Source organism: Salvia splendens, chromosome 1 (assembly GCF_004379255.2).
Source record: "Salvia splendens isolate huo1 chromosome 1, SspV2, whole genome shotgun sequence".
NCBI lineage: Eukaryota > Viridiplantae > Streptophyta > Magnoliopsida > Lamiales > Lamiaceae > Salvia > Salvia splendens.
Genome location: NC_056032.1, coordinates 35,455,962 through 35,469,186, shown reverse-complemented (window position 1 = coordinate 35,469,186; position 13,225 = coordinate 35,455,962).

Here is a 13,225-nt window from a genome sequence, read left to right as displayed (position 1 = left end):
GTTGGAGTTTGATTACTCTATGAATAATAAATAAGAGTTTCTTGCTAAGTCCACTCTTGGAGATTAAAATATGTTAATTAATTAAGTCCGTAGCAGACATTAATTAATTAATGGATGTTTCTATCTTAAGTGCGGGAAATGAATTAAACAAATTAAAGGAAACCCGGAACACTTGTAATTTCGGATTTGGAAAGGCAGTGCAATATTACTTCTGTAGTGGCTGCTTGTAATATTCCAATATAAGCTTGTATTAAATTGTGGGTTCAATTTAATTAGTAAAAAGCTAATTGGGTGAGGCCATGTCCAAATTCTTCCATAGATCCCTGACTGGGCCCAATATGTGACTTAATATAAATAGGAGAATAAATGAGACAGAAAATACAATTATTCTCATTAAAATTTTCGTCCCTTCCCTTTTGAGAGAGAGAGTTCAAAAATTACTCCTTCCGTGAGTAGAGTTCTGTCTTCGTTATTCGAGTCCTAGTATTCTGGTGAGATTTGCCCACACAAATATCAGTACACAGTCCGGGACACCAGTCAGAAGATCCGAGGTTGAGTTCTGAAGATCTTCACGTGGAAAAGACGCAAGCCATCTTCGATTCTTTGGAGAATCAACAAGGTAAATTGGCTGACTCCGTAGTATGCATGTTTTAGGATTTATTTGTTCTAAAGCATGATTTAAATTCAAGTTACGAGCATGATACATGTGATAATTGCGCGAATAGAATTTGTCTAAGTAATCTGCTAAATAGATCAAATTCATGTGATCGTTTTTATTCATGCACGCTTCCGCTGCCAACCCCTTCAATTGGTATCAGAGCCAGTCTTTGGCGTTGATTATTTAGATTTAAATTTTGCGAAATTCATGTATGCATGTATTATTTGATTGCGAAGCATGTTCTTGGTGTTTTGTTTAATTTATTATGCATGATGAACTCAAGAACTATCGAATCAAAGAACTTGAATTACTAGACCGTACGAGACGTGCGATCCATCGGCGCTCGCATCGAGATGGATTGCACCACGCACGATCGTTAAATAGGGTTTTCGATTGAGTGGGAGCCGAGGGATCGCGATTACGGGGCGACGCGCAGTCGAGCGTGGGCTCGAGCGCGACGCCTGCCGAGACCGCAACCCCGAGGCGGCCCCCGCACCAAGACCGATGTGAAGGCTGGCACGGAGTGGTGGTTCGTCCGAGAACCACCGAGACACCAGGCGCCGAGAGCTGGAACCCTAAGCGGAAGGAAGGGCTGGTCGAAGCTTGCCGAGAGCGGGCGCGCCACCGTGCGCGCCGCTGGCCGAGAGCTCGCGCCACCCCGACGGCTCGGATGGCCAAGACGGGCGTCGAGACGCTGGCCGAGAGGCGCGCGCCGCCGCGTGCGCGTCTGGCCGAGAAGCGTCGACACCCGACGGATCAACGCGCTGAGACGGTCAGGGCGCACCTGGCCGAGAGGAGCGGCACCGACGTGCGCGTTCCTGGCCGAGAGAATGCAACACTCGACGAGCCAGGCGGCCGAGACACTAGCACGCCACCTGCGTGCCACGGCCGAGAGGTCGTTCATCGTTCGTGCGAACCTCGTGCGATGAGATAATGATGAAGGATTATTTTAATGATTATTTAATTATTTTATTAAAAGATATCATTAAAATATTATTATTTAATGAAAATAAAATCTTTTTGGAAGATTTACCTAGATTTTATGAATATTTTTATTATTTTCTATATCTATGGAAATAAATAATATTATTTTGATTCCCAAATGATATGGATGAGAATAATTTAATAGTTTCCTAATATTTATATATCTAAGATCCTAATAAGGATAGATATGCATAAATACATTAAATAATAAAATATCTCTTCCTAATCTTGAACAAGGAAATAATTTGAATTTATTTTTCATGTCTTATTAAGGATTAAATAATTTGTTTATTTTAGATATACCTTATAGTAGACATGAATAAGAATTAAATTCTAGAATAATAGTTTCCTAAATGAAGATAACAACACAAGTATAAAAGATTTAATTATCCAGTATATTAAATACCAACAGAATTTAATTAAGCCTTAATCTGCCTCAAGGCTAAGGATAATTGAATAAAAACCATAACCCAAAATATCTAAGCTGTAATTACGAACTCAACGTTTGTATATGGTCTCCACCAATTGGTCTGTAATTTATGAAGCTGTTTTCAATATTATTGTCACCTGCACTGTGGGGACAATAATCCTAAGAAATAGCGAGTTCATAAGGCGGACTTCTCAAATATAAATAGTATGAACTAGAATGTGGTTTCCAATATTATCGCCACCTGCACTGTGGGGACAATAATCCTAAGAAACTACGAGATTCAGAAGTTTACACATATTTTATGGGATAGCTTGATCTTGTTAGCAGCGCATGTGCATTGTTATGGGAGTGTGTTGTAGAAATGAGATTCTGTAATGCTAAATTCGATGGTCTTGCTTAGGCAACATTAGGGGGCCATGCCACACTTGTGGTCTCTGGACTATTCGTCGATGATTGTGACCAGTAAAATTGTAAGATATTAATGCGTATTGACCTCCTCTAGAGGATATAAAATTTTAATTTTACTGTTGTAAGATTTTGAAAAGTTTTATGGTTAATCTAATCAAACTTCTTACATAAATTTATGACAAATGGTAAATATTCTGTTTTGAAGTGCAAATCAAATCGTCAATATGTCGTTCAATCCTCTTTCTGCAATACTTAAAGAAAACAAAGTCGAGGGCCAAAATTACATAGAATGGAAGCAAAATTTGGACATCGTTCTCACAGCAGAAGAGTACAACTTTGTGCTCACAACCCCGCGACTTCCACTGCCGCCAGCCAACGCAGCGGCAGGAGTCAGAGATGCACACAGACGGTGGCATAAGGCGAATGAGATGGCTAAGTGTTATATGTTGGCATCTATGTCATCAGTACTCAAGCATCAGCATTCAGCCATGGAAACAGCCGCCGAGATCATGCAGAATCTCAAGAATCTTTTTGGTACTCAGAATCGAATGGCTAAGTCTCAAGCCTTTCGGAGTATCATGTCGAATTCTATGAAGGAAGGCTCGTCTGTGAGGGACCATGTCCTCGAGATGATGGGCCACCTCAACCAGATTGAGGTCTTGGGAGGGATGATCGATCCCGAGTCCCAAGTGACCATTATCCTTCAGAGTCTTCCCCCTAGCTTCCAGCACTTCAAACTCAACTTCGAGATGAACAAAAGGAACTACACCTTGGCGGAGCTGTTGACTGAACTTCAGTCGGCAGAGGATCTTATGATTCAAGCTAAGGCGGCCATTATGACTTCGGCGCCTCGTTCCTTTGGCTCCAAGCCTAGCGCAGGAAAAAGGCAGGCACCGAACTCAGGACCGGCCAAGATAACTAAGGGAAAGAAGAAGAAGATGGCAAACAAGAAACCCACGGGGAAGTGTTTCAAGTGTGGAGAAAAGGAGCATTGGAAGCCACACTGTCCTAAAAAGGGCAAGGCTATAGGTATGCACCAAGCTTTAGTAGTCGAGTCATGTTTGGCTTCGAAGTCTACTTGCACTTGGGTTATAGACACAGGAGCTACTGATCATATTTGTTTTGATCCTGACTTAATGCACGTGACAAGACGGCTACGTGATCGTGAGATCGAAGTCCAGCTAGGCGACACTACAAAAGTGGCGGCCGTTGCAGTGGGAGACGTTTATTTGCGTTTTAGTAGTGATAGATTTTTGATTTTGAAGAATGTTTTGTTGATACCTTCTTTTAGAAGAAATTTAATTTCAGTTTCTAAATTAGTTTTTGATGGATATTCGATTTCTTTTAATGACAACTGCGTTATTAAGAAAGATGGCTCTTATATCTGTCGTGGTATCATGGAAAACAATCTGTATACAATCACATCTATACAGTTTAATAATCACAAATCAGAACTCAATACAACATCGAAAATTTCAAAGAAACGAAAAGAACCTTCAAGTTCAATGAACGAAACGTACTTATGGCACCTTAGACTTGGTCATGCCAATGAAAGGAGGATCCATTCTCTTGTTCAACAAGATCTTATTAAAGGTCTAGAGGAGGAACCTTTACATAAGTGTGAGTCATGCTTAGAAGACAAGATGACCAAAAGGCCTTTTCAGGCTAAGGGCAATAGGGCCAAGGAAGTACTTGAGCTCGTTCATTCCGATGCGTGTGGACCAATGTCTACTGAAGCAAGAGGTGGTTTTCGATACTTCATCACATTCATTGATGACTTCTCGAAAATTAGATACGTCTATTTGATGACCCACAAGTCAGAGTCCTTTAGCAAATTCAAAGAATTTAAGGCTCAAGTGGAAAGGCATCATGGTAAGAGTATCAAATGCCTGCGATCTGATCATGGAGGCGAATACCTTAGTGCCGAGTTTTTGGACTACTTATCGGAGTCGGAAATCCAATCCCAATTGACTGCGCCGGGCACGCCCCAGCAGAACGGCGTGGCTGAAAGAAGGAACAGGACCTTGTTAAACATGGTCCGATCGATGATGAGTTATGCACGACTACCTATTTCGTTTTGGGGATATGCCTTGCTTTCTGCAAGCCATATATTAGACAATTTACCATCAAAATCTGTACCTACTACTCCTTTTGAGTTGTGGACTGGGCGCAAGCCCAATCTAGCACATCTCAAGATTTGTGGTTGCCCGGCTCATGTATTTGAAAAGGATCCAACTAAGCTGGGATCTAGGACGGAGGTATGTATGTTTATAGGATACCCCAAAGGGATGAAAAGTTATGAATTATTTAGTCTCCGAGATAAGAAAGTTATTGTGAGCACTCACGCCACGTTCTTAGAGGAAAACTATGTAATGAATCATAAACCCAGCAGTGAAGTGGCTCTTGAAGAGCTAACTTCTGTCACAAGTTCCGTTAACCAAGAACAAGTACCAAGTGTACAAACAATTCCCGAAACTTCAACATCTACACCAAGAATTGTAGAGTCGCGCCGCAGTGGGAGGGTCTCACATGAGCCCGACAGATACATTGATTTGGGGGAATCCATGGATCACTCCTCGGACAGCAATGTATTAGATCCCTGGAACTTTGCGGAGGCGCTGGCATATGTCGATCATTGCGAATGAGTAAAAGCAATGGATTCGGAACTACAATCTATTATAGACAAAGACGTCTACGATTTGTCCGTCCTACCCGAAGGCTGTACTGCCATTGGGAGCAAGTGGATATATAAACGTAAACGTGGACCCGATGGACGAGTTAAAGTCTTCAAGGCAAGACTAGTGGCTAAGGGGTATACCCAAAAGGAAGGTGTCGATTACGACGAGACTTTCTCCCCAGTGGCCATGCTCAAATCGATCCGGATACTGTTGTCTATAGCAGCTTACATGGATTGGGATGTATGGCAGATGAACGTTAAGACTGCGTTTCTAAATGGCAGTCTTGAGGAGACCATCTACATGGAACAACCCGAAGGATATGCCATAGAGGGCAAAGAACACATGGTTTGGAAGCTTAAGAAGGCCATTTATGGCCTTAAGCAAGTATCTTGATCGTGGAACCAGTGTTTCGATCAAACTGTTCGCACGTTTGGATTCGAAAAATGCCCAAATGAAAGCTACGTGTATAAGAAGGTTGAAAAGGGGAATGTAGTGTTCATAGTATTATATGTAGATGACATTCTTCTAATTGGAAACAATAAAAAGATGTTGTCATCAGTCCGAACATGGTTATCAAACCAGTTCGAGATGAAGGATATGGGAGACGCGGGACACATCCCCGGGATCAAGGTTCTTCGGAATCGAGAAAAGAAGATGTTTTGCTTATCTCAAGAATCTTACATCGACACAGTACTTAGTCGTTTTAGCATGCAGGAAGCCAAGAAAGGTTTCTTACCTTTTAGACATTGCATCCATCTATCTCAAGAGATGTGCCCTAAAACGCCGTCTGAGATTGTCACGACCGCCCATACAAGGGTACCACAACGCGGCGATCGTGACCGACATGCATGGATAACAATTAAAAAAAAAGAACATCTTGATTAACTTAAAGGAAGAAAAACAACTTAGTTTAAAGAGTTTAAAGTTAAATTTTTTTTTTTAAAAGACATAAGGTAAAATACTTTTAAAAAGGACAACGGGAAAAATTAGACTTAAGAAATACATCAACTAACTAAAGTTGAACAAATACTTAACTTAAATCTCGAAGAATAAAATTTTCAAAAGACAACGTAAACACTAGTTTAAAACTCATCACCACCAAACATGTTCACACACAAAACATAAAGGAAAGATTAAGTCTTGAGTCATAGTTCAAGTTATAGCAGCGGAAAATACGGTTCAAGGAGAGTCAAGGACGACGCCTATGTATGACGACACAACGCATCCTAAGTACCTAAGCCAGCTCAACATCCACCGCAACATCCCGCTCAACCTGCACATGAGAAAATAATATGCAGGGCTGAGTACTTGTTGTACTCAATGGGCTCATGCCGAAAACATTTTAATAAGTTATGTCATCCATACCAGTGATCTCGAGTTTTATGTAGTAAGAAAATATCACGAGAAACACAAAAATATTCAAGTCTGGCCAGACAATTTATCTCCCCACTTTTCACATCAATCCACCAATCACAATCACAGTGCGACGATAGTGTGGCCACACTATTCGCCCACGAGACCGGCCGACTTGCAAGGAAGGCTCGCGATCCCACAAGTGTACACAGCCCGATAGGGTTTACGGCCCTACTCGGACCCGAATTCGTTTCACAACACAGCCATATAGCCTAACGGAGTAAACTCATACGAACTAGGCATCAGGCACACAATCTCATAACAAAAACAACATGGCATGACATAACAGTTAAACCACCCTTATATCTCCACATAATATTTTTCGAAAAAGTAAAGAGGTTTGAAAAGAAAGCCCACCTCGTTCGCTTAGCAATTCACAACCCAACTTAGCAACTCTCGATCCTCGAGTTCACGAATACACAACACCCTTGTCAACGACAACATAAGTCAGCCTCACACTTCAACATATTACTATGCATGTCCTATCGTCTCTCTCTCATCGTCTTTCTCAATCCCCCAACCCCAACATACGTCAAAAAGGTGTAAAGACACACGTATCGCATTACAACTTATCACAAGTGCTTACACCATTTAGACACGTTTCTTGGACATACATGCATCATACAATACTTTTAAACTTGAAAATAAGAGTTATTTTAACAAGGCAGAAAACTGGCAGAACTGCGCGACCGTTTTGTAAAAATTACTATAAATTCACCCGACCTCAAAAGAAGCTAAATTTTGGTCACAATACAGACGAAACATTCAAGTTCATACATGAAAATTTTCACACCGAAATCACGTAATTTAGTCAGTCATATCACATATTAAACTCTCTGGTCGTAACATACAATTTCCGACAGTATTGCGCAGTTCATTTGAAAAATTCACCATAAATTCATCCGATGCCCAAAAAGGCTGAAAATTTAACACAACTCAGAAGACACTTCAAATTTTCATACAGTTCAAGAATCACATCAATCGGAGGTCATTTGGTCAGTCAAAAAGAAAACGAAACATTCATGGCGAGAACTCTCGTTTCTGGTAGATTTGCGCATTCAACTTCAAAAATTTATTAAAAATTCATTTTTGGATAAAACAGGCTGAAATTCACACGAGACACAGAAAACACCTTGAAGTTTACTCAGTAAAAATTTCATAGCAAAATTCGTTCGTTTGTTGGGTCAAATACAGATCATAAGTCACTAGTCGTGCATCACAGATTTCTGGTTCAAGTTCGAAAATATGGTTTTTAAACTTCCACAACACAACCACCGATTTTTCATGCTCGAAAACACATAATCATGCTTACACATTCCTCATACACATATTTGCATAAAACTCATATTTTTCACCAATTAATTCAATCCAACACACATGATTTCAATCAACAACGCAAAACCAAACAAGTTCTTACGAAACACACTTTCCCTCCCGTTAAAACTTGCGATCTATCGAACCTACACCCTCTACATGCATGTAGGACTCAAGACATGGTCAAAACGGATAGGATGATAAGAAGTGAGCAATATACCTTCTTTGACACAAAATGAATCGGTAGAAACGATGGATGAAGCGATTCATCGGAGACTCTCGAAAATAACTTCAGCGGATTGCAAGAACACGAGTTGGATGGAGGATTTTTGGAGATGGGAGAGTGGGGGAGATGAAAAAAAAAACGTGTGGGGGAAGGAGAGAAGAGAGGGGACGATTTTTTTGAGGTGAATGGGGGCTAGGGTTTGATTATTTGCTATTTATTTGTTAGGTTTAAAATCCCACGCATAAGGAATTAATTAAATTGGGGGAGATATATAAAAAAATAAAATTCCCACAATCAAAATAAAAAGTAGGCGTGTGGTTTGAAGGTGGGGAAGTCAAAATTTTGCTGATTTAATTACAAGGAAATATAGCAATATTTACTTGGAGAGAATATTCATAAATTAGGAAATAAAGGTGAATATTCCATAAACAAGGGAACAAAAATAAGTTAAATCTCCAAGTAGGAAATAATAGTGTAGTGGACGAAAATTTGAGGGGGAAAGCACAAGGAAATTATTAAATCCCCAGTTAAATAGAATAGGATTTAAATTAGGTAATTTCTTTATAGGAAAAGGGCTCCCATAAAATTAGGAAACAAATAAAATATTCTCCAAAATTTATTGGAGGGGGCCGAAAAATTAGGCTCAAGTAGCCAAGGCAAAAATCCCAACTCTCTATTTATTTTGGGGTGAAGAAATAAAATATAACATGATTTAATTGGATTAAATTCAAAAGAAGAGAGTCAATAAAGCACCAATTAAATCAAATGAAAAATAATCCAATCTCCTATTGGAGATTTTCAAAATTCCCAAGGATAAAAGGATGGAGTTCGAATTTCATGTAGTGTAATTTAAGGTCCATTGGTTTGGATTTAATTTGGAATAATGTCCCAAAACAATTAATTAAATCCACAAAAAGAAGTACTATTTCAATAATTACAGAGGACCGAATTTTTCAATGAATTGACTTGAGAAAGAATAAATGCATGATCCTATTAATTATTTCCCCTCATTGGAAAAAAATATAAAAACTCAAGCTCATCATTCACATTAACCACGACAATTTATTTCACGCAACTCACTTAATCACATAGAAACAAAAGTTTCATAAATTCCAATAACGTATTAAAAGAGTCACAAAAGTTTAGGATGTTACAGAGATACAAGCAATGAGAAGGATTCCATACGCTTCGGCAGTTGGAAGTCTCATGTATGCTATGCTTTGTACAAGGCCTGATATTTGCTTTGTTGTTGGCATGGTGGCAAGATATCAGTCGAATCCGGGCCAAGGACATTGGACTGCCGTAAATAACATACTCAAGTACCTTAAATGGACTAAGGACTATCCTCTAGTTTACAATGCAGTCGAGCTCTGTCCTTTGGGATATTCTGATTCAGACTTTCAAGCTGATCAGGACTCGAGAAAATCTACTTCAGGATATGTGTTCACCTTAGGAGGTGGAGCCGTAATTTGGAAGATTGTGAAGCAGAAATGCATCGCGGACTCGACCATGGAAGCCGAGTATGTGGCCGCTTCGGATGCTGCAAAAGAGGCAGTATGGCTTAAGAACTTCCTTATGGATTTAGGTGTGGTTACGAATCTGCCCAAGAGCATCACGGTTTATTGTGACAATTCTGGTGCTGTGGCAAATTCGAAGGAACCGAGAGCTCACACAGCGAGCAAACACATAGAGCGGAAGTATCATATCATAAGAGATATAGTGCAGAGAGGAGACATACAAGTGGTCAAGATTGCGCCAGAGAACAACCTGACAGATCCTTTTAAAAAGGCATTGGCGGTGAAACCGTTCGAGAGCCACGTTGAAGGGATGGAAGTTCGACTCATTCAAGACCTCAACTCGCTTTCAGTATAAGTGGGAGAAATTTGACGTGTGCACTACTGTTTTATATACTCGAAAGCTGTTTTGAGTATAAGTGGGAGATTGTTAGGGTTTGTATACTAGAAATCACCTTTCGAGTGATTGAATACTGTAAAACTCTAAAAATTATTTTCCAATGAATGCAACATATTATTTTTGTCGTAATGTTGTTATGTTTTACATTTAATGGATGTTTAATGCATATTTAAATGTATAAGTCAACATAACAAAGTCTAAGTCTTTGTTTTAGTAGACCGGTTGTGGGTTGCGCCTAATTTAAGGTACGCGGTCAGTTCTAAACAAAGAAAAATAAGAATTTCACAACCTAGATAGGCCTAGACTACCTATTGTGAAAGGTTGCAATGTCAGTCCGATTATTTCTAAGCCTTATTGAAATATGATGATATTGGTGTGGTATAACACTGAATGGATCTAACACCAAGATGAGTCTTTATGATATCTACTGAAAGTCGAGGTCTTGATAATTAATTTCTTAATCAATGTACGTTAGTATTGAGCATACGATATTGAGCATCTACTACTTTGACTTACCAAAGGTGCGGGTTTTTTGTCACCCAACGATCCAGGTATATTGGGTAGTGGTGATCATTATCTGGCGGTGCTAGGATTGCTATTATATTGAATCGCGCGCGAGGAGAGTCTCGTTTGATAACATCCACAAGAGGAGCTCGAAACAAGGTTTTATTATTCGGAACCTAGCTAGTTGGAGTTTGATTACTCTATGAATAATAAATAAGAGTTTCTTGCTAAGTCCACTCTTGGAGATTAAAATATGTTAATTAATTAAGTCCGTAGCAGACATTAATTAATTAATGGATGTTTCTATCTTAAGCGCGGGAAATGAATTAAACAAATTAAAGGAAACCCGGAACACTTGTAATTTCGGATTTGTAAAGGCAGTGCAATATTACTTCTGTAGTGGCTGCTTGTAATATTCCAATATAAGCTTGTATTAAATTGTGGGTTCAATTTAATTAGTAAAAAGCTAATTGGGTGAGGCATGTCCAAATTCTTCCTTAGATCCCTGACTGGGCCCAATATGTGACTTAATATAAATAGTAGAATAAAGGAGACAGAAAGTACAATTATTCTCATTAAAATTTTCGTCCCCTCCCTTTTGAGAGAGAGAGAGTTCGAAAATTACTCATTCCGTGAGTAGAGTTCTGTCTTCGTTATTCGAGTCCTAGTATTCTGGTGAGATTTGCCCACACAAATATCAGTACACAGTCCGGGACACCAGTCAGAAGATCCGAGGTTGAGTTCTGAAGATCTTCACGTGGAGAAGACGCAAGCCATCTTCGATTCTTTGGAGAATCGACAAGGTAAGTTGGCTGACTCCGTAGTATGCATGTTTTAGGATTTATTTGTTCTAAAGCATGATTTAAATTCAAGTTAAGAGCATGATACATGTGATAATTGCGCGAATAGAATTTGTCTAAGTAATCTGCTAAATAGATCAAATTCATGTGATCATTTTTATTCATGCACGCTTCCGCTGCCAACTGATGGGGTACGTACTAAACAAGCCCAATAGCAGTGACGGCCCATCAGCCCAAAGCCCAAGGAAGAGTATCAGTTCGGCATTACCAAAGAGTTCGGCCCCAGCCTACAGCTCGGTAAAAGCCGACCAATCAAGCTCTACTCTCAGATCGGCAAAAGCTGCTCGGCAATAGTTCAGCAGTTCGGTCTCAGTTTTCAACCGAACTGGGAGATAGTGGACTCATGCAGAACCTCCACGACCTCCACTACACGATCTATTTAGTGGTGGACCCATGTAGGATCTCATGACCTCCACGACATCCACGATCTAATTAGTGATGATGTAAGCCACGACCTAATTAGTGATGATGTAAGCCACGACCTAGTTAGTGGTGATGCAAGCCACGATCTTAGTTCAATGTATAAATAGAACTTAGATCAGATAGACTAGGAGGAAAAAAAAGAGAAAGAAAGCTCTCTAGACATCAAATATCATATAGCAAGTCTGTATTTGTAAGCTGGTAAACCAGATCAAGCAATACAATCTTGCCCTCCTTTCTTCCCGTGGACGTAGATTTACCTCAGTAAATCGAACCACGTAATTCCTTGTGTCGTGATCTGTATTTATTACCTGCATTTACTACCATCAAAAATTCGCCCAACCATCACTGGCGCCGTCTGTGGGAAACAGAGAACCAAATCTGTGATAAAAGCGAGTTTTTGATCCTCTTCCACCAAAAAAATGCATACCAGATCACATAATACCCGTGCTTCCGTCCGTGATAACCATGAGGAAGCTAGTCCAGCCCGCAGATCTGGAAAACAGCCTCGGGAGAAATCTACTTCCAGTTCTCACGGAGAAGGAACAAGCCGCTCAAAGACTCATCGCACCGAGTCTTCCCAGCAGCCCGATTTGAACGAGGCTGTCAAGTTGTTTTTGGCCGAGAAGCAGGATGAATTCTTAACATTCCTGCAAACAGGCCAAAAGCCTGAGACGAAAACGGTGGATTCTCCCTCCTCATCCAGACATGAAAGTCACTACCGCAGTAGTGCCGTGTCTTCCAGGAAGAAGAATCCTCAACCCCGACATGTTCCTGTTCCTCCTCGGTACCGGAATCACAGGAGAACTCCATCTCCTCCATACCGAAGAGATGTCGGGTTCGCCATGTACGGAGCATTGAAGACTCCGTTCTCAGACGATATCACCCGAACTCCCTTGCCACAGAACTACCGAACTCCGTCAATGACTTATGACGGGTTAGTGAATCCTCATGACTTCCTGGGACGCTATCAGTATAACATGGCGAACCAGGGTCTCAATGAGGTCCATATGTGCAAGCTGTTTCCCGAGCTGCTTATCGGGAACGCAAGAAGGTGGTTCGATAGCCTCCCCAAAGGCAGCATTAGATCTTACCGAGATCTAATGGATGCTTTCCACAGGAGGTTCTTTCAGAAAGCGGAAGCCCGAATCACTTCGGCTCAGCTGCTTTCTATACGTCAAGGTCGTGACGAAAAGATCAGCGACTTTATGACGAGATTCCACAAGGAATGCCTACAAGTAGATGATCTCAATGATCTACTTGTCATTTCGGCATTCCAAAATGGAATCCTGCCCGGAGCTCTCTACAGAAAGCTCGTGGAATGCAGTCCGCAAACAGCTCAAGAAATGTGGGACATTGCGGACCAGTTTTCTCGTGCCGATGAGGCAGACCGTCGAAAACGGTCTTTAGACAGCT